Genomic DNA, 20,261 nt, shown 5'->3' with positions numbered 1-20,261 from the left:
TGAACTCATCATCTTGTTTCTCTGCCTAATTCCTGGTACCTATACAGGTTAGAGCAACCAGGTGACTACTTGTGCAAATTGGCAATGGTCCCCTTCAGGCCTGATCTTCTCCACGGACTGGTTGATGAGAGATGCCTTATGTCTACCTAACAATGCATGTGTATACTACCAGGTCCCTTCTGATGACCTAACTAATCTGTTATGTCAACTTTATTACTCTACCTCCACAAGAGGAGTAGCACTTAATTCAATGTTTATGGGTTGTAAGAGAGGCAGTGTAGATTCAGCATTGGGCAAGTTGATAGAGTTGGCCTCCAGGACGTGTTCCAAAATTCTCCAATGGGACCACCCTGAAAATATTTTTCAAATCTGCTGAATAGCAGTCAGATGCACCAGAAACAACTACTCCCCTCCTAAAGCCCAAGGAACATTTGAATTCCTATTTTCTATTGTATCAGGACAGAAAGCTCACCAGCTGATCACAGTGATTCAACTCCCCAACTATACTCCAACCTGGAATATACAAGAGGCAGTGGTTATAAATGGTCTGAGGAGCAGAGTCTATGCACAACTCTGATTCAGCCGAAGAACAGTAGATCTCTGTCGGTGCTGTTCCCCACCTTGGCATTCCGAGTGCAGAAGGTGGGGGCTCGCAAAGAGCTCAAAAGAAAAAACAAAAACAAAAAAACCCTTTGCCTCTACAGGCACTGGTTACAAAAACCTTCCCCCCCAACATCAAACAGATGTTGGGGGATTATTACCATCATAAAGTGATTTTGATCCCTAAAAACCAGGGGTGAACACTTGAACCCACCCCCAGAGGTATCCCAAGCGCTTTTGCCCCAAAAGAGCTTGAAAAAAGAAGAGCGAAAATCACAAACTGCAGCCTCAGTAGCTGACCTCCCATTCTGAGGCATGCAGACCCAAACCTGCTCTTAAATATCTCCAGTGATGGAGATTCCACAGCCTCCCTAGGTAATTCATTCCAGTGTTTCACCACCCTGACAGCTAGGAAGTGTTTCCTAATCTCCAAACTAACCCCCCCTCCCCGCTGCAATTTAAGCCCATTGTTTCTTGTCCTATTATCAGAGTCCAAAGAGAACAATTTTTCTCCCTACTCCTTGTGACACCTTTTTAGATACTTGAAAACTGCTATCATGTCCCTTTTCAGTCTTCTCTTTTATAAACTAAATAAGCCTAGTTCTTTCAGTCTTTCCTCATAAGTCATGATTTCTATATCTTTTAATCATATGTGTTGGTCTTCTCTAGACTGTCTCCAATTTCTTCCACATCTTTCTTGAAATGTGCCCAGAACTGGACACAAGTAAGGCCTAATCAGTGCAGAGTAGAGCGGAAAAGTTACTTCTCATGTCTTATTCACAAAACCCCTGTTAATGCATCCCAGGATCATGTTTGCTTTTTCTGCAACAGTGTCACACTGTTGACTCATATTTAGCTTGTGGTCCGCTATGACTCTTAGATCCCTTTCTGCAGTACTCCTTCCTAGACAGTCACTTCCCATTCTGTCTGTGTGAAACTGATTGTTCCTTCCTAAGTGGAATACTTTACATTTGTCCTTATTAAAGTTCATCCTATTTTCCTCAGACTATTTCTCCAGTTTGTCCAGGTCATTTTGAATTATGACCCTATCCTCCAAAGCACTTGCAACCCCTCCCAGCTTGGTATTATCTGCAAATTTAATAAGCATACTCTCTAGGCCATCATCTAAATTGTTGATGAAGATATTAAACAGAAGTAGTCCCAAAACAGACCCCTGCGAAACCCACTTGTTATGCCCTTCCAGCATGACCATTAATAACCCTTGCTAGATAACAATTCTGAGTTACACACCCACCTTATAGTAGCCTCATCTAGGTTGTATTTCACTAGTTTTTTAATAAGGGTCATGCGAGGCCATATCAAATGGTTTACTAAAGTCTAGGTATTCCACATCCACTTCTTCTCCCTTATCCACAAGACTTGTTATCCTATCAAAGAAAGCTATCAGATTGGTTTGACATGATTTGTTCTTTACAAATCCATGCTGACTATTACTTATCACCTTATTATCTTCCGGATGTTTTCAGATGAATTCCTTAATTCAAATTGAACCTGGCTGTGAACCTGACTGTGTTGGCTCTTGGCCTAGAGGGAACTCACAATATATGGGGTATATGTATCTCCAGAAGGAGACTGAGGGTATGTCTACAGACACCTGCAGCTGGCTCATGCCAGCCAACTTGGGCTCAAAATGCTATTTAGTTGAGTTGTAGCAAAGTTGGGCAAAGTGTGAGAATTCCAGAGCCCAGGATGCATCCCAAGTCTGAATGCCTATACCACAATTAAACAACTCCTTAACCCAGTTAAGATGGTATGAGACAACCTTGGGCTTTTAATTACACTGTAGACATAACTTTGGATGTAATCTCAAGAAACACAAGAAATGGAGAATCATAGAATTGTAGAACTGGAAAAGACCTCAGAAGGTCATCAAATCCAGCCCCCTGCTCTAGGCAGGACCAATTCCAACTAAATCAACCCGGCCAGGGCTTTGTCAAGCCGAGACTTAAACACTTCTAGGGATGGAGACTCCACTACTTCCCTAGATAACCCATTCCAGTGCTTCACCACCCTCCTAGTGAAATAGTTTTTCCTAATATTCAACCTGGACCTGGAGAGCAGACAAGAGAATCTGTCCCACTATGTTTTGATAAAACTTAAGGCAAATGGACCAACACCTATATACTACTTGGCCAGTCAATCATGAAAAATGAGTTATGAAATAGTTCTGCTAGTCTAAATATAAAAAAATGATTCTGCCCTCCCCCAGACTTGCCCCAAGTTTCCTTAATCTTTTTTCTAATGCAAAATTTATCAGATTTGGGATTTTGTTGATCTCTGCAGTATATTATCTATATCATCATATATTTCTCTAGTAATCTTATGCCTTTATTCTGTGCTTTATTTCTCTAGTATTCTTATGCCTTTATTTATTGCTTTATAAGGTTTGCTGTGGATATGAAAAATAAATATCTTTTTGTTACAGTTGCTGATCCCATAGATTCTTTTATTTTCTTGCTATTGTTGTTTTATAAATATCTGATGTGGTATAGTTAAGATCATTTTCCAAAACATTAGAAACTGTGCTAATCTTGTACAACTTTCTTAAAATAAACTTTTCAATCTATTGACAGGCTATTATGGAAGGTGATGGCGGGGAAGGGGAGTTAAACATAGTAGATGGTCTATCTATTCTGCAGTTCTCAAAAGGCTGCATTTGAAATCTTAAAGCTCCATCTTTATTATGAAGGCACACACAATATATATCACGTACCTGTGGCATAAAGTTAACAATATTTTCAAAAACCAAGAGTCAGAGACTCTTTGTGTTGTCATTTTTAGGATCATAAAATATTTGAATGAAAGATAAAAATACAGTTTTAAAACTGTATTTGGTAGTCCTTACTGTCAGTTTCTGACTATGTGTCTAAATTTGAAATGGATGTTTTCTTCTCCCTGTCACTTAGTCTGTGTCTGTTCTGGAGGGAGTGATTACAACTGCATACAAATACATATACACATGTGGAACCCTCTGCTGTAAATCCATAATGCTAGTAATGAGGTACGACTTAAGCAAATGCAATTGAGCCCTTGCTTAGAAAAGGTTATCATGGTAAGCCATATTGAGGAACTGTACCTTTATTAGGAATTTATGTTTGTGTAGCTACAACAGTATAATTACACCAGATAAAATTTCCATAGCCTAGTGAAATACTCAGCTTTGTGAATGAATATAAAGTACTAAATAAGTGTCAGTGACATTTACATTGAGCAAAAGAGTGGCTTCAATAATGTCTACACGCTTTTTTTTCCTCGTTGCTCCAAACATCATCAACAGTTGTTCTACAGATTTATTATTGGTAAAGAGAATAAATTCTCTTCTGTATAGGATATATACTTAAATGTTTTCATTGCTGCAATAAAACATGGGGATATTTTGGGTGGCCCCAAACATGTTCTTGAGACACCAGGAAATCCTATGAAAAACAAGAACTGTTCCAGTAAAACTAGACATATGGAATGGGATGCATAAACACTTTGGTGTATAATCCCCAGGCTTAAGCAATGAAGTTTGAGGGTTTGGTGCCCAAGATCCCAATTTGACTTTACTATGATCAACAAAATTCTCACTGATCAACAAAACTCACTGAATGAGAGTTTAGGTACCTAAACTGATTCAGTCTCTAGGTTTCTACAGTAGAAGTTCTCTATATATTTAAGTTCTGTTTCAGAAGCCACTGCTGTTTCCTTCTAGACACCCAAAGCCTATCACTCACAAAAAACTCAAATTCCCAAACCAGGGAAAGATAGGCATGTGACCACTTAAGTTGTACACCAGTCTGATCCAGTAGGTCTCATCCCAGACAAGGTGCCATTCAAAATCCATTTGGAGGAGCAAGTATCCACCATTTCTCCCTTATGACTTTATGCCCAGTTGTCTAGAGTATTCCCCATTGTAGTGGGAGACTTGGGTTCAATTCCATGCTCTCCGACATAGTGGGAGAAAAAGATGGGAGACCTTTTGTCAAATACTGAAGATAGTGCTTTAGCCAAGGAGCTTTGGAATATTCTGAGACCAGCTACCTCTATCCCGCTTGTTGGACCTGTAAGTGAGAATGTTTGAAGCAGGAGGACTGGGCATGGGTTTCTCCTTGGCCCTTCCTCCTCCTCCCCACTGGACTATAAAGTCATTCTCAGTCTAGTCCACTTTAACCATTGGGTCAAAGGTTATAAGGTGAGTGGCACAACCATCATTTCCTCCTCCAGCCATTTTGTTCAGGGCAACTAACTCAATCCTGGAAGGCATAACATAGACACTTAAGCCCAAATGTGGATAGCTAAGTAGAGCAAGGTCCCTTCTTGAAGCCCAGACTTAAGCCACACCCATCTCTTGAAGAGTTATGCTTAACAGTCTCAGGTCATCAGAATCTCTCACTTGATAGCTTAGACACCTTCCATCTAGCTCGCTGGAAGCTCAGGGAGCTCTCCCCTACCACTAATTTATTGCATAAAACACTTAGGCACCTATCATGCTCCCTTTGAAGTCTGTTCAGAATTAAATGTTAGTGCTGCATTGTCATATCTGAGTTATGGTTCTCCTGCAGTCTCATTTTCTTAGCCAGCCTATATCTCCTGTAACATATTTTTTGTCTTGTTCCAGTCCTATGCCATGTCATTGGGAGAGCCCAACCCATAGGACAGAATGCAAGATGCTCTTTTTCTTCACAAAATAAATGAAATTTAATGTTTTTGAATGGATTCTAAACTCAACATCTTATGTCACTTAATTAAACCCCAAAACCTAAATATTCCATTCAAGTTTTTGTACACATACCAATAAAAAAAACCTCCACAGAAAATTTTTAGTCAGCAGAAATTGCATTTTTCTTTGGAAAGTCTGACAGAAAATTCCTGATCAATTCTAATTATTAGTCCCATAATACAGAAGAACTAGATTTATCTGGTCAGTGCAAGGCTGATGCCTGTAAATCTATATCAGAAGACATATGGAAACCTGGTTGACATAACAAACAGAAGAAACTGATGTGATACATTTTTCTCTGTAGTGTGGTCTAATCACGAATATTCAAGTAAACTAAACATTCTGTAATCTCTCCATTAACCACTGCTTCAGACACTGAGCTCTTTAATGTATTTTTGGATTTATCAGCTTACTTCTCAAATTTGGTGAATGTGTCAATAGCATGTATGGCTGATTTAAATTTAGTCTGGTTTATCTATCAGCAAGAATTCACTATTAATAAGGGATTAGTAAACAAATGCCAATTAAAAGAGAGAAATTATTTTATCTAAACTCAACCCATTATCAGCCTTTTAAATGTTCCAATATCTTTAGCTAATTTCTTCTCATTTTTCATTTTATCCCAGTAATGGATGACTTCTTTATATTGATTTGAGATTAAATGAAAAATACTGACCTTTCTTCCCTCTCATAAAGGCTGCCAAGAGTACTAATACTGAATTCACTAAGCAAACAATCTTTAAAATATACACAAGAAAGCATTAGCCAGTGTCCATATGAATGGGGACCCATCTAGAGAGCCATTGTCCACCAACCAGACAAACACTGAAATGAAAATTGAAACAATTTATGAAAAAAATCATCTGTGGACTCCCAGTCTCAGAATGCTGGATATTGCTAATCTCCCTGTGACTTAGTTCACCATACATTTGTCATTATTTTAACCTAACTTAATATATTGATTCTGGATGAGACTGGAAGTAGAAGTGCCAAATATTACAAGTAGAAATGTTCTTAGAAGAGTTGAGACCTGTGTGACTAGCAAGAAGAATCCAATCTCACAACAATGCTTGTTCTCATGAAATTCCAAGTCTGATTCTGAAAACTGAAAAGTATCCAGATTTTCAGATAAAAATTTGAACCAAAGCACCAAATTTAGTTTCATTTATCCATAAATCCCTTTTATATCAGAACTGCTCTTGTGGACCTCATTTCCACATAAGGAAACTTACTTTGCTTATGATAGCACAGCTAGATAATTGATCTTCAAATACCTTGTAGAAATGTGCACACAAAATGTGTGAACCTGTTTACTGTTGCAGGATGCAACAAAACACATTTTCATAAATTTAAATATTTGCATATTTAGTCGACTAGTCAAGAGTGCAGTGATTTGCATGTTCAGGTGCTTTAAAAATGAATGAGCACATATTTTGTAGACACTATTTCATAGATTATTTTGAACATCTGCCCCCCTCTATGCAATTACTCAGCAGCTTAAGCTTTTATCTATAGTGTCTAAGCACCAGAGTACACTGATATCAGAAAATTAAAGGATCCAAAATTTCATAATCAATGAGGGCTAGATTATCTATTTATAATTGGCAATGAGAAACAGGTAGGGAACAAGTGCACTGCCCCCAAAATAGCCCAGATAAGTCATCATAAATATCAACAGATCAGTCAGTCTGCAAAGTTTCAGTGATAGAGTTATGCTGATCTGTTCAACTCGGACCTGTTTCTACTGAGCATAGTAAGAATTCTATCTATTGGATGGGTTTTATTCTTTCCCAACATTCATCCATGCCTTTACGTAACCAAGTTAATGTTGTTGAGAACAACTAAATAAGGAAATGAGGAAAAAGCTAAAAAAAACCCCTCAGTTGAATCATTCCTAATTTGAGATCAAGTACCTTTATGGGCAACAGCCAAACCAATTCAGGGCTTAAAACACCAAGACATTCAAACTTTAAAAGAGAAATCTTAGGAATAGGATATTGTTATCCTACAATGATTGTTCAATTAAAAGGATTATTTTAGTAAGCAGAGGACTAAATTGAATTGTTGATTTCTGGAAATTAGATTTCAATGCTTGATTCATTAGTGAAAATGTTTGCTTATATCAGGAAAAAAATTATTATCAGGCACATGAGAACTGACGTTAGCAACATTTTTATATTCAGAAATTAACAATGGATGCATTGGAGGTCACTTTTGAGGGGCCTTTGCAAAGCTATGTGGGAAGTTTATTCAGTCTGTATCTGGCTTGAGTTACGGCTAATTCATAAATTTTAAAGTCAACAAAATTCCCTCATGAAAATAAACAAGTAGGGTAATGGTGAAATTCTGGACATAATTCAATCAATTGAAAAACTCCGATTAATTCCTAAAGAGCTTGGATTTCACTCTAAGAGAATTTTTATCACAACGTACAAAAATAGTTTCCATAAACTCTGGCGTTCTAATATTAGTTTGGTTATTAATTTATTTTACACTTATAGTATACCACATTAATGAATTTATTAGCACAAGTTAATTAATTATTCCTCTGCAAGTAATTATGTTGAAGATTTTTTCCCATATTGCTGCTCATTTTTAAACTAGCCATTTCACAGTAACTCAACCAATTCAAATATAAGATCTGTATATTGCCAGACAAGTGGTTAATTACACCTTACAAATATGACTATTGCTCTACTCATGAAGAAAAAGAAAAACTTGATAGGCACAGTGAGATGTTTAATCAAATAACAATCATGAATTTTTTATTTTAACTGTACCATCATTTCTTTTATGTACATACTTATAGCACGTACCAGACAACTCTCCGATACCAAATTCTACAGGCCACTTTCCTCAGATCCCACTGAGGAGTACACTAAGAAACTGCACCATCTTCTCAGGACATTCCCCACACAAGTACAGGAACAAATCAACACACCCTTAGAGCCCCGACCAGGGTTATTCTATCTACTAACAAAGATCCATAAACCTGGAAATCCTGGACGCATTGGCACTCTCACTGAAGGACTGCCTGGATATGTGAACTCTCTACTCAGACTCTATGCCACCAGCACTCCCAGCAATCTCCATGACACCACTGATTTCCTGAGAAAACTACAATGCATTGGTGATGTTCCAGAAAACACCATCCTAGCCACCATGGATGCAGAGGCTCTCTACACAAACATCCCACACATAGATGGAATACAAGCTGTCAGGAACAGTATCCCTGATGATGCCACAGCACAACTAGTAGCTGTGCTCTGTGACTTTATCCTCACACACTACTATTTCAGATTCAGTTACAATATATACCTCCAAACCAGTGGCACCGCTATGGGCACCCGCTTGGCCCCACAATATGCCAACACTTTTATGGCTGACCTGGAACAACACTTCCTCAGCTCTCATCTACTCATGCCCCTTCTCTACCTATGCTACATTGATGATCATCTGGACCCATGGGAAGGAGACTCTGGAAGAATTCCACCATGATTTCAACAGCTTTCACCCCACCATCAACCTCAGCCTGGACCAGTCTACATAAGAGATCCACTTCCTGGACACCATGGTGCAAATAAGTGATGGTCACATAAACACCACCCTATACCAAAAACCTACTGACCACTATGCCCCCCTTCATGCCTCCAGCTTCCATCCCGGACACACCACACAATCCATTGTCTACAGCCAAACACTAAGGTACAATCGCATCTTCTCCAACCCCTCAGATGGAGGCCAACACCTACAAGATCTTCACCAAGCATTCTTGAAACTACAATATCCACATGAAGAAGTGAGCAAACAGATTAACAGAAATCTCCTACTACAAGACAAGCCCAAGAAGGAAACCAACAGAACACCACTGGCCAACACCTACAGTCTTCAGCTAAAACCTCTCCAACACATCATCAGTGATCTACAACCCATCCTGGACAATGATCCCTCACTTTCCCAGGTCTTGGGAGGCAGGCCAGTCCTCACCCACAGACAACCCGCCCACCTGAAGCAAATTCTCACCAGCAGCTATACACCGCACCACAGTAACTCTAACTCAGGAACCAATCCATGCAACAAACCTCGGTGCCAACTCTGCCCTCATATATACACCAGTGACACCATCACAGACCTAACCAGATCAGCTATATCATCACTGGTTCTTCACCTGCACATCTACCAATATAATATATGCCATCATGTGCCAGCAATTCCCCTCTGCTATATACATCGGCCAAACTGGACAGTCCCTACGCAAAAGAATAAATGAACACAAATCAAATATTAGGAATGGCAACATACACAAACCTGTAGGGGAACACTTCAATCTCCCTGGACACACAGTAGCAGATTTAAAAGTAGCCATCCTGCAGCAAAAAAACTTCAAGACCAGACTTCAAAGAGAAACTGCTGAGCTATAGTTCATCTGCAAATTTGACACCGTCAGTTTAGGATTAAACAAAGACAGTGAATGACTAGCCAAGTACAAAAGCAGTTTCTCTTCTTTTGGTGTTCACATCTCCACATCAGCTGCTAGAAGTGGGCCTCACCCTCCCTGAGAGAATTAACCTTGTTATCTCTAGCCTTATTCTGGCCTGCATATTTATACCTGCCTCTGGAAATTTCCACTACATGCATCTGATGAAGTGGGTCTTTTCTCACAAAAGCTTATGCTCCAATACATCTGTTAGTCTATAAGGTGCTACAGGACTCCTTGTCGCTTTTGCAGATCCAGACTAACATGGCTACCCCTCTGATACGTGGTTTTAAAAGTATATTCTCTCCCAAAATAGAAATAAAAGTGTTGGGGGGAGGGGTCATAGATTGGTGTTCATATCACCCTCCCTGTCATCACATGCAAGCTAATGATCCAACCAAAGAACAAAATCTGGGGATGAATCCTGATCATGTGCCACCTTAAAGTAGTGGAGCAAATTTTATGCTTAGGGTTGGAGGGGCGGGGACCTGAAGGAAGGGTGGAGATGGGGTTATATTTTGTTTCATTATAGCAGCTGAGATATAAATCCAGAATAATTCCATTGCGGGGCAACAGGTTTGCAGAAATTTTGGTGGTACCTGTGACGGGCTAACCCCATCCCCCCTTGTGAGCCATGGAGCACCATTATCTCCTGACCCGGAGGGAGTCCAGCGTGGCCCCCTCCGATGCTGCTTCACATGCACCCTAAGCTGGGCACCCCGTTTAAAACCAGCACCAACTCAGCTGGCAGGGGGAGCAACCGGAGACGCCGGGGCTGCGGGCGAAGTGCCCAGAGATGCCGAGGCTGCGGGAGGAGTGGCCATAAATGCCGGGGCTGTGGGCAAGGTGGCCAGAGATACCGGGACTGTGGACAAAGCGGCTGGAGACGCCGGGGCTGTGGGCGAAGTGCCCAGAGATGCCGAGGCTGCGGGAGGAGTGGCCATAGATGCCGGGGCTGTGGGCAAGGTGGCCAGAGATGCCGGGGCTGTGGGTGCAGCTGCCAAAGATGCCAAAGATGACACCGGCCGTGGCTGCCATCGTCACCTGGGCCAGACGCCCAGAAGGAGCATTTAGACCACGTAGGAAGGAGATCCAGGACGGGGGTACGCTGGGACCGATGGCCAGCGATCCCCGAGAGGGGTGGTGAGTGAACCCGGAGTGACTCACCGTTCGGGTAAGGTCCTTGTGGCCTTACCCTAGGGGTCCTGGGGCTGGTGAGGAGTAACGGTAGTTTGAATTAGGAGCTTTAATTCGAACTACCTAGCCCATGCCGCGTGTAGCGTAGTTTGAACTACGGGGCATTTAAAAATGGCGGCGCCCTGGAACATGCAAATGAAGCCCAGGATATTTAAATCCTGAGCTTCATTTGCAAGTTTGAATGACTATGTTAGCCACCCTAGTTTGAACTAGGGTGGCAGTGTAGACATACCCAGAGGGAGTTTAGCTGCAGGAAGGGATGAAGGATTGGATTGGGAGGGAGTTTGGCTCTAGGTTTTGGCCTGAGCAGGGGATGGGGGAGAATGTGAGGGGGAAGGCTCTGAGAGGAAGTTTGGGGCTAGAATGGCTGCAGGAATTGGAGGGCAGAAAGGGAGTGGGGGGAGCGGGTATAGACTCTGGGAGGAAGTAGGGAATTCAAGGTGGTGCAGGGGGAAGTAAGGAGAGATGGTGGGAGGTGCTGCACTTAACTTGGGGCTCTGGCAGCAGCTCCCACCATCATACCCCACCAGGGACAGCAGGGTTGTTCTGGCCACTAAGTAAATGGCCTGAAGCCTTTCTAGCCCCATTTGCTGACAGTGATGGTAGTTTCAAATCACCTGTGGGCAGCAGGCAAGGCCAGGGATTATACAGAGGGAGATCATGGGCCAGAAACATACAGGAGGGATAGAGCACATGAAGGCAAGCAGACAGGGACAGGGATAGGGACAGGGGAGACCCCTATCCCCAAAACTTTAATGGTGTAGGTCTCTTTAGGCCAGGAACATTTCTGGTGCCTGGGCACCAAGGGCCCATATAATTCACTGCCCGTGCTCCACTGACGTGGTAACTACTCTAGATTTCTACCAGTTCAACTTTATTAGAAATTATTTCACTTATTAGAAAATTAATTATTCAGCTGGTTACTAGTAAGAATAAATAGTCTTCTATTAATCATAAATGTTATTTTCCCAAACAGTGAAAATTACTATTTTTCCAAGATCCAAACATGATGGGGTAGGAGAAAGTAGAAACACACTAATTATGCTTGTAGAGGATACTGAAAGAGCAGAACATGACTCAGGAAGGAGAAAGGAGTCTCAGAAAAAACAAATATCAGTCTGTTCACTATGTGTTTAGGTTATGTGTACCCCTAGGGGCATGCTGAGGTCTTTCAGGTGGTACATCAACTCATCCAGACATTTGCCTCATTTTACAACAGGCTACATTAAATTCACCAATGAACTCACTAGTTCGTATAAACTAAAATTTCATACAGTGACTTGTTGTGTATGTGCTATGCACCAAAATGTAAGAATAATATTTTTATTCCAATTGTAAGACTGTAGTGTAAAATGAGGAAAGCCATTTTTCAGTAATAGTGTATTGTGACACTTTTGTCTCCATCTGATTTAATAAGCAAGTTGTTTTTAAGTGAGGTGAAACACTGGGTCAGACACACAAATCAGGCTCCTGAAAGGGGAACAGGAGTCTATAAAGTTGAGAATCACTGGTAAAAACAATAACTGTAATTAGTTGCTACAAAAGTTCCAGAATTCAGGCAGTTGCTGGATATGCCATGTATTCAGAATGACAAATGCCCATGTCCCCCCAGTCACAAAGTCCCTATCCACACTCTTGGGGTGTAATATAACTAACATCTACTACTGGGTAAACTTCAGTGTCTGGAACATACTATTCTAGCAAAGAAATTGTTCAGTGGAGAATATCTGTGGTCAGCAATACCTCTACCACCTGTTCTATAAGAGGAACTGAAATAAATTGACAAATGAGGGGGTTTTGTATTTTTTTTAAATGCTGTATTTTTGTATTTTTTCTCTCCATTTTGTCTAGTGAAAAGAGATGGGGCAAAGAAGAAGAAACAGACATCAGGAAGGGAGGTGGAGGAATTTATTTTTAAACTGAAAGCTACTTTTCACGAACAAAAATATTTAGAATTAAAATGTTCAACCAGTACTAGTGATGGGCAAAGTGCCATGGCAGGCACAGTCTGAACATCAAAACATCATAGGAAAGCGGCATCTTAATACAGAGATATTGTGACTGCACTGGGCACCCTTTTAGAAGTCTTGGTTCCTGTGCTAGACACCTATGTTCCTATCTTTGTCCTTCCCTACAATGTTCTGGGATAATGTAGAGTAAGGCAATGGCCTGCACTATATTGGACTCTTACTTTCACTAGAAGCTGTTCTCCAAGGCAGTTGTTACTCTCCTTTGGCTGCAGGGGATGCTGTTGTGCTCTTGTACTGCTACAGACAGGCAGCATTTACTTCTCACTTGCTCCATCAGCTCCTTGGTTATGCTCGTCCTCATCCCTGTCCGGTGGGAATACCCACAGCCTTTCTTACTTCCCCACTGGTTTCTGTTGCTCCCTATGGGCACTACATCTGGTAGCAAAGCAACTGCCTGAGCTGAGGCTTTTTATGCCCATCTCAAGTAGCTGTATTTAATTTTTTGCATAACTGACTTTGATGAGCCAATGTTGCTAGCCAATCAAAGCCAGGAATGCAAAGAGTTGGAAACAAGGTGGGACAAAATTATGGGTCGTGCCAATCTCCTGCTAGACACTTGAATGGCATTAGGAGACACTCCCCCCAGAAGCACCCTCCCAGGTCATTCTAGCAGTGAGGAGAAATTTTCTTCTGTCCCAAAAAGAGTTACTGGTACAATGCCCACAGCAAGGACACAAACCCAAGCCTACTCTACTTCTGAAAGGGTAAGGAGTGCTTGTTTCTGAGTACGACAGGGCACCCTCAGCATTGGGAGGGATTTACATGCAGGCTTCTGTTATAAGACACAAGGGTGAAATCAGTCAAGTCCACAAGAGGTGAGTAAAAAAAGGGGATATCTGGAAAAGGTGCCTTTGCTGGATCAGAAAATCCTTTCCCACTTTGTGCTGTCTTTATTCCTCTTAAGTGTTTTGGATTAGTCTCCTGAACTGAAATTTTGTGAGTAATTTGCATAAATTACTATACACTGAAAGAAATTAGCAATCAAAAACCCTACTGAATGATTTAATCTGTGGCTGTCAAGGACGGACTGTTCACTAATGCAGATGTTGTTAGTGTACTAACAACTGCCTCTTTAGTGTAAGTAAATCTAGTTCTAGTTTTGAAATTGTTTTGCAACTCATGAATATGTGCATCTCAGTACCATATGAAATGTATTTTCTGCCTTACTTAAGAGTATATTTTTGTCTTCTGTGATCTTTGAACTGCTATCTAATTAAACATGCTTTCGAAAAGGAAAATAACTGATTCAGATTCCACCTTTTCACATTTAAAAACTAAGTTTCAACTTTGTGGAGTTTTTTTTAAATGTAAGTTAAATCGGACTTCCTATACTAACATCAAATGAATACTCCTGGGCAACGATTTTTTTTATTGACTATTCTAGGACATATAGACCATAATATAAATTACAATTGGGCATGAATTAACCTGGATTCAAAGCAAACCTTACCGCAAATTACTAAAGGTCCCCCGGAGTAGGTACAAATTCCAACTTTAACCCATTTTTTCCTTATGGGAAAGAATAAACTGCTAAATAAAGGGAATAAAGATTTACTACATAAGCCAATCAATCTTATTGTTATGTTAATTTTGTTATTGGATTACTAACTGAGCTCATGCAATGATCTGAGCAGTTGTTGGTCTTGAATTGTTCTATTTTAGTTAACCAGTTGTACTTTGTATTAGCAACTCCTTGATTTGACTAATTTGATTAATGTAATTTCAATCTAATTTTCATAATGTTTAGTACTTTAGTGAAGTATAAAAATTACTCAACCATATAGTTGTTTATGCTGTTCAATAAAAATTAAACACACCAAATGGATTTTCTTTGATCAAATGCCAATTAGATAACAACCTTAATTAAAGGGATTTTAACGGAATATCAATCGAGCATTTAATTCAAGTCCTGAAAACTCTATTTTTATTATTACTACACTACAAATATTTCTGCTTTCTAAATTATACTTTCCATTAATAAGGAAACCTGTAATCAGTTACAGTCATTAGTCACATCTCTGGTGAGTCTAGATCTTGAGTTTGAATCAGTGGAGGGATTGTAACATGGTGGTTTTATATAACAAGCAGTAATAAAGGATGCAAGAATCTGATGCATAAATTACCTACAAATGAATAATTAATGACTTGTATATGAGCTAACAAGTTCATTAGTGACAAAAAATCATGAACATTTATGAGCAATTAAAAACCAGAAGGTTATTGATACATGGGACAGCTAGCATATGCAAAATCCCTGAACACTGATCTTATTTTTTCAAGGCATGTGAGTGCCAACTGTGTGCATCATAATGGTAGTATACTAAGCCTAATGATGGTGTTCTTCTTGAGGAAAAGTGGGGAATATTGGTACTTGCACATTGGTGGTTCATTTGCAGAGTTTCAGCAGTGACATGAACAATCTGAGAGCATAAGTTCTTATAATTGCCATGCTTTAAAGAATAGGGATAACATTGAGAAGAGGAAAGACAATAAACAGCATGGTGAGCAAAAAAATGGCTTTGTTTATAATGGATGAATGTTCAAAACAAAGCTTTAGCCAAAGTACTACAGATATTCTATGTAATAGGTAGGTATATGCAATAAAAAGATGTCATGGATTTTTCATTTCTACCTGTAGGTGAACTAATCACAGCAGAACAAAGTAAAACTCCTACAGTGCCGTAGTTTGCTGCTAATGTTCTGGTTTCACTTCATATTAATAGTCTTCCTTGGGGGGCACATACAGAATAAAAATCTGCTGACTTTAAAAACATGAATACAATGATTAGATGCTTAATGACAATACATACTACAAAATGGTTACAGTAGAACATTACTGATAATGTAGACCCTATCCACAAGTGTCTGCTATAGTATATTAGGTTTTAAATAATATTTTATTGAAAATTGCACCTAGCATTATTAGGCTTCATAATGAGGTGAGCGTTTTATAGGATTTTAAGTGCACCCTTTTTGGGACTCAGGATCCCAATTATTTCTTAATAACAAAACTACCTAACTACTTCTAGATAGGGAAGTTGTTATAGTAAAGTTTTAATGACTTGTAATTCCTAAGTATTGATGAAGCACAGCACAAAATATCAGCATCTCTGTGTGTGCATGTGCATACAGGGAGGGGAGACTGGTAGAAAGATTACTATTTATGCAAACAGCAATAGCAACTTATTTCTCTTGTTTGATTGTGGCAGGACTAACCAGCATTAGAAATACAGGTTCAAAGTCTCTTAACTGGGATTCTCTTGTCTGGCGACATCCATGGTCTGACACGGATGTTGCAGGACAAGAGAGTCCCAGTGGAGGGCCAGTGGCAAGGATCTGTGTGTGGCTGGCAGGGCACCGGGCTGCCTGCATTGAGCCCACCATCAGTACGTGGCAGCAGGTCTGCCCAGTGGGGCTGGGGGAGACACATATAGCTCAGTAGGACAGGAAGCCCCAGTGCACAGCTGCCTGGCAGGTCCTGGAGTCCCAATGTAGTGCATGTGGCTGCCAGGCGGGACCCAGATCGTCTGCATGGCTGCCCAGCAGGACCCAGATCCAGGGCAATAATGGCTGCCTAGTGGGGTTGGCAGGGCAAGCAGGTGGTGAGGAGCTGGTTGGGAGGCCAGCAGGACAGGCAGAAGGGCTGGTAGCAGGGAATGCAGAAATGACCTCCCATGGCCCAGCAAAATCCCTCATTTGGGACTGCTCAAGTCCCGAGGCTGCTGGGCCAGGGAGGTCCAATTTGTAATTATAAACAATAAAAGGAGTTAAAGTGGGATAGGCAAGGTTTTCTAAAAAAGCAGGACATGGATTTTAGTTTCTCAAATCGATAGTCTGACACCAAAAAGTAAATTGGCTAAACAAGAGTTTGATTACAGTGGATGAGAAGCTGGATATGAGTCAACAGTGTGCCCTTGTAGCTACTGGCATATTAGAGTGCATTAGGAGGAGCATTGCCAACAGATCTAAAGAAGTGATTATTCCCCTTTATTTGGGACAGGTGAGGCCACATTTAGAGTACTGCATCCAGTTCTGGGCCCCCCATTACAGAAAGCTTGTGGATACATTGGAGTAAGCCCAGTGAAGGGCAACAAAAATGATAAGGGATCAGGAGCACATGACCTATGAGGAGAGGCTGAGGGATTTGGGCTTATTTAGTCTGCAGAAGAGAAGTGAGGCGGGGATTTGTTAGCAGCCTTTAACTACTTGAAGGGGGTTCCAAAGAGGATGGAGAGAGGCTGATCTCAGTGGTGACAGAATGAGAAACAAGAGTCTCAAGTTGAAGTGGGGGACAGTTAGGTTGGATATTAGGAAAATCTATTTTACTAGGAGGGTGGGGAAGTACTGGAATGGGTTACCTGGAGAGGTGATGGAATCTCCATCCCTAGAGGTTTATAAGTCCTGACTTAAAGCCCTGGCTGGGATGATTTAGTTGAGGTTGGTCTTGCTTTTAACAGGGAGTTGGACTTGATGACCTCCTGAGGTCTCTTCCAACCCTATGATTCTAACTGTAGACAAGTTGAGGGAAGGTAAGCTATACTGGTACAGGCACATCCATCACAGACCTGAAAGATAAATCTGGAAGATGGTTCTTTCAATAACTGTGGATAGAAGATGACCAAGAGAGAGGCCAAAGACCCATTACTTAGACTGGCTATTGCTGGATGTAGTCCCCACTGACCTGGAAGGGGAACCACTCCCTAAATCACCTTGGTGGACAGTGCCAGAGCCACCCAGTACCACCCACAGGAAGCAGAAAGGCGGGGCCAGCAGTATAAAAGCAGAGGCTGAGCGCTCAGTTGGAGCCCAGTGGCCAAGCAAATCAGACGCTGTCCCCAAGCTCCCATACTAGAAGAAAAGACTGGGTTGAGCAGCCTGGGCTGCTGCCAGGCTCAGAAGACTTGCCAGGGCCACCATGATCGCTGTCGGCCCAGAAGAATGGATTCATGGTAAGAGCCCCTGCCAGGCCCAGGAGATTGGGCTGCGCCACTTAGATAGCTAGTTGATCCTGAGCCCATGGACACTTTGCCAGTCCCATTGTCTCTGGCAGACCCCTGAGGAGCAGAGACTGAGCCAGATAGGGCCCACAGGGGGGAACTGGGAAGCAGCCCAGTAACCCAAAATTGGGTTGGCTGAGCACATGGAGGTCAACTGGGCAGTGCGTTTCAGTAAGGATCCCTTCTGACCCAGTGGCAGCCTGCACTGACACCATTAGGGCCTTGGACTCGGATGCAGTAGAGCGGTTGGGTCTGAGTTCCCCCCTACCACCCACCTGTCTTGGGTGGCAGGCTTCCCCCTGTTGGGGTAAAAAGCCCCTACCCTGAGCAAGGGCTGGGAATTGTTGCCCGGCTGGCACATAGGACCTTTAATGGCCTTGCTCTGAGCTGGGGCTTAGACACTGGCATTGCTGTTTGGCCAGGCTGTTGACCAGGGCTCTTAGACTGTGATGGAGGTCTGGGGAGTTTGTGACTGATCTTTGGACTGTGTGGTGAGATAACTTGACCTTCCTCCAGCCAGAGACCAGTACACTAGGCCTCAGAGAAGCCAATCTGCACTACAGCCTGGAGCGTTATCTTGAACTCTGGAAAAGGGACACCATAAAAAACACCAACCCTGCACAGAGAATTAGCAAGAAAGAAGACAATCTTTGTTAATCTTTGTAATGCAAAGAATCGTATTCACAGAATTTTAATTCAGACCATTATAAGCACCTGTCAATTATCTACCTATATCACTTGTTATTGGTTTTCACATAATATCTTCAATTTTCATCTGTAGTTGGCTGCTGGGCATAAAAGCAACAGAATAAATCTTCATCAGGTATGTAAAAAAGATTGTGCATTACAATAAAGTATGTTTTCCAACTTATCTACAGTTAAAAGCTCTTCTCTCTAAACCAAAGCCTGATAGTTTCACTCCTAAAAATGTCTCTATCGGCTTCTTACTTTCCCTTCTAAGTTTTGTTAAGAATCAATTTGCTGAATTTAAAATCCCAGAAGATTTGGGATTCACTTTCATGTTGTATTTTAATCTTTGTTGAAACAATATTACAACTCCTTTATTTTCTTCTTAGATAGCTATCATCAGTTGTTCCTTTGTGGGACAATAAAGCTGAGCTTAAAATCTGTGAAAATTAAAATTTTGCAAATATTAAATCTTTTCTCCTAGTAATTGAAAGTGTTCCTTTGTTCTGCAGACATTAAACTGTTACAGTGAGTTTGCCTCCCCATTTGTTCCTTGTCGATAGCTCTCTACCAAGTAGTTTATAGCTCTGAATCATATTAAAAGGGTTTTATTGGCACATCTGCAACCAAAATAAATTCAATCATTTAAAAAGACAAAAGAAAATCTAAAGAACTAAATTTTTCCCTGCCTATGGGTATTCAGTTTTTTCACATGAATTTTGTTATCTACCATTTCTATCTACTTGTCTGATCTCATCATGTATTTTGTAATTGTCAATTTAAGTTCATCCCTCTGATGGGGAAGTTCTTAAGATTTCTTCCCGTGTACCTGTTTTGTGAACTCTGATTCTGAATTACGGAATCTCCCGTTTGAGATTATATTTGTTGCTATTTTTCATATTTATTATTTTAAAGATTATATGTGTATGGGAAAATTCACTGCATTAATGTGGAGAGATTCTAAAAGTTCTTGAATGAACTTTCCTAGATAGGAAAGAGTATGAGACGATTCAATTGACTTTCAATGGGATTTTAGATCTTAAGTCTATAAATCCCTCTTGAAAATGAGATTTAGGCATCTCAATTAGTTAGGCATTGCAACACTGATTACAGCCATGCCTAAATACCTTTACAAATCTGGGTCAAAAATAAATAGAGCCCAAGTTAAAAAGCATGAACATTTTTTAAATCCCTATAGCTGTTTCATGAGTTCTTCATAAACTAAATTAAAAGAGATACTGCAGGTACTCAGTTATACATTTCTAACATTTATGATAAGGTATTATAATGTTATTTTACAGCCTCCTTTGTCATTAAATGTCCAAAACATGAAATAGTGGATATTAGAAAAATCATTATTATAATAAGATGACATATGCATTTTTCATAAGAAATCTTGAATATACTTTGTTCAAGAAAAAATATATTGCTAATTGTGCTCTGTTTACTTCACATTTAGTTTTCAATAAGGATATGTTTTCATAATGGGACAATTCTTCAATTTTAATAAATACCATTAAGTTCTGCCAGAAGTTGACAGTTTAATAAGT

At 40.6% G+C, this 20,261-nt stretch overlaps 1 long non-coding RNA gene across 1 annotated transcript in view; it reads right to left on the bottom strand.

The window, feature by feature from the left end:
• Positions 1-20,261, bottom strand: part of LOC142829423 (uncharacterized) — a 213,520-nt gene that overhangs the window by 110,200 nt on the left and 83,059 nt on the right. The window lies entirely within an intron of this gene.

This window comes from Pelodiscus sinensis, chromosome 5 (genome assembly GCF_049634645.1).
Source record: "Pelodiscus sinensis isolate JC-2024 chromosome 5, ASM4963464v1, whole genome shotgun sequence".
NCBI lineage: Eukaryota > Metazoa > Chordata > Testudines > Trionychidae > Pelodiscus > Pelodiscus sinensis.
The sequence above is the reverse complement of the archived record's forward strand: the minus strand, read 5'-3'. Positions and strand labels throughout refer to the sequence as shown.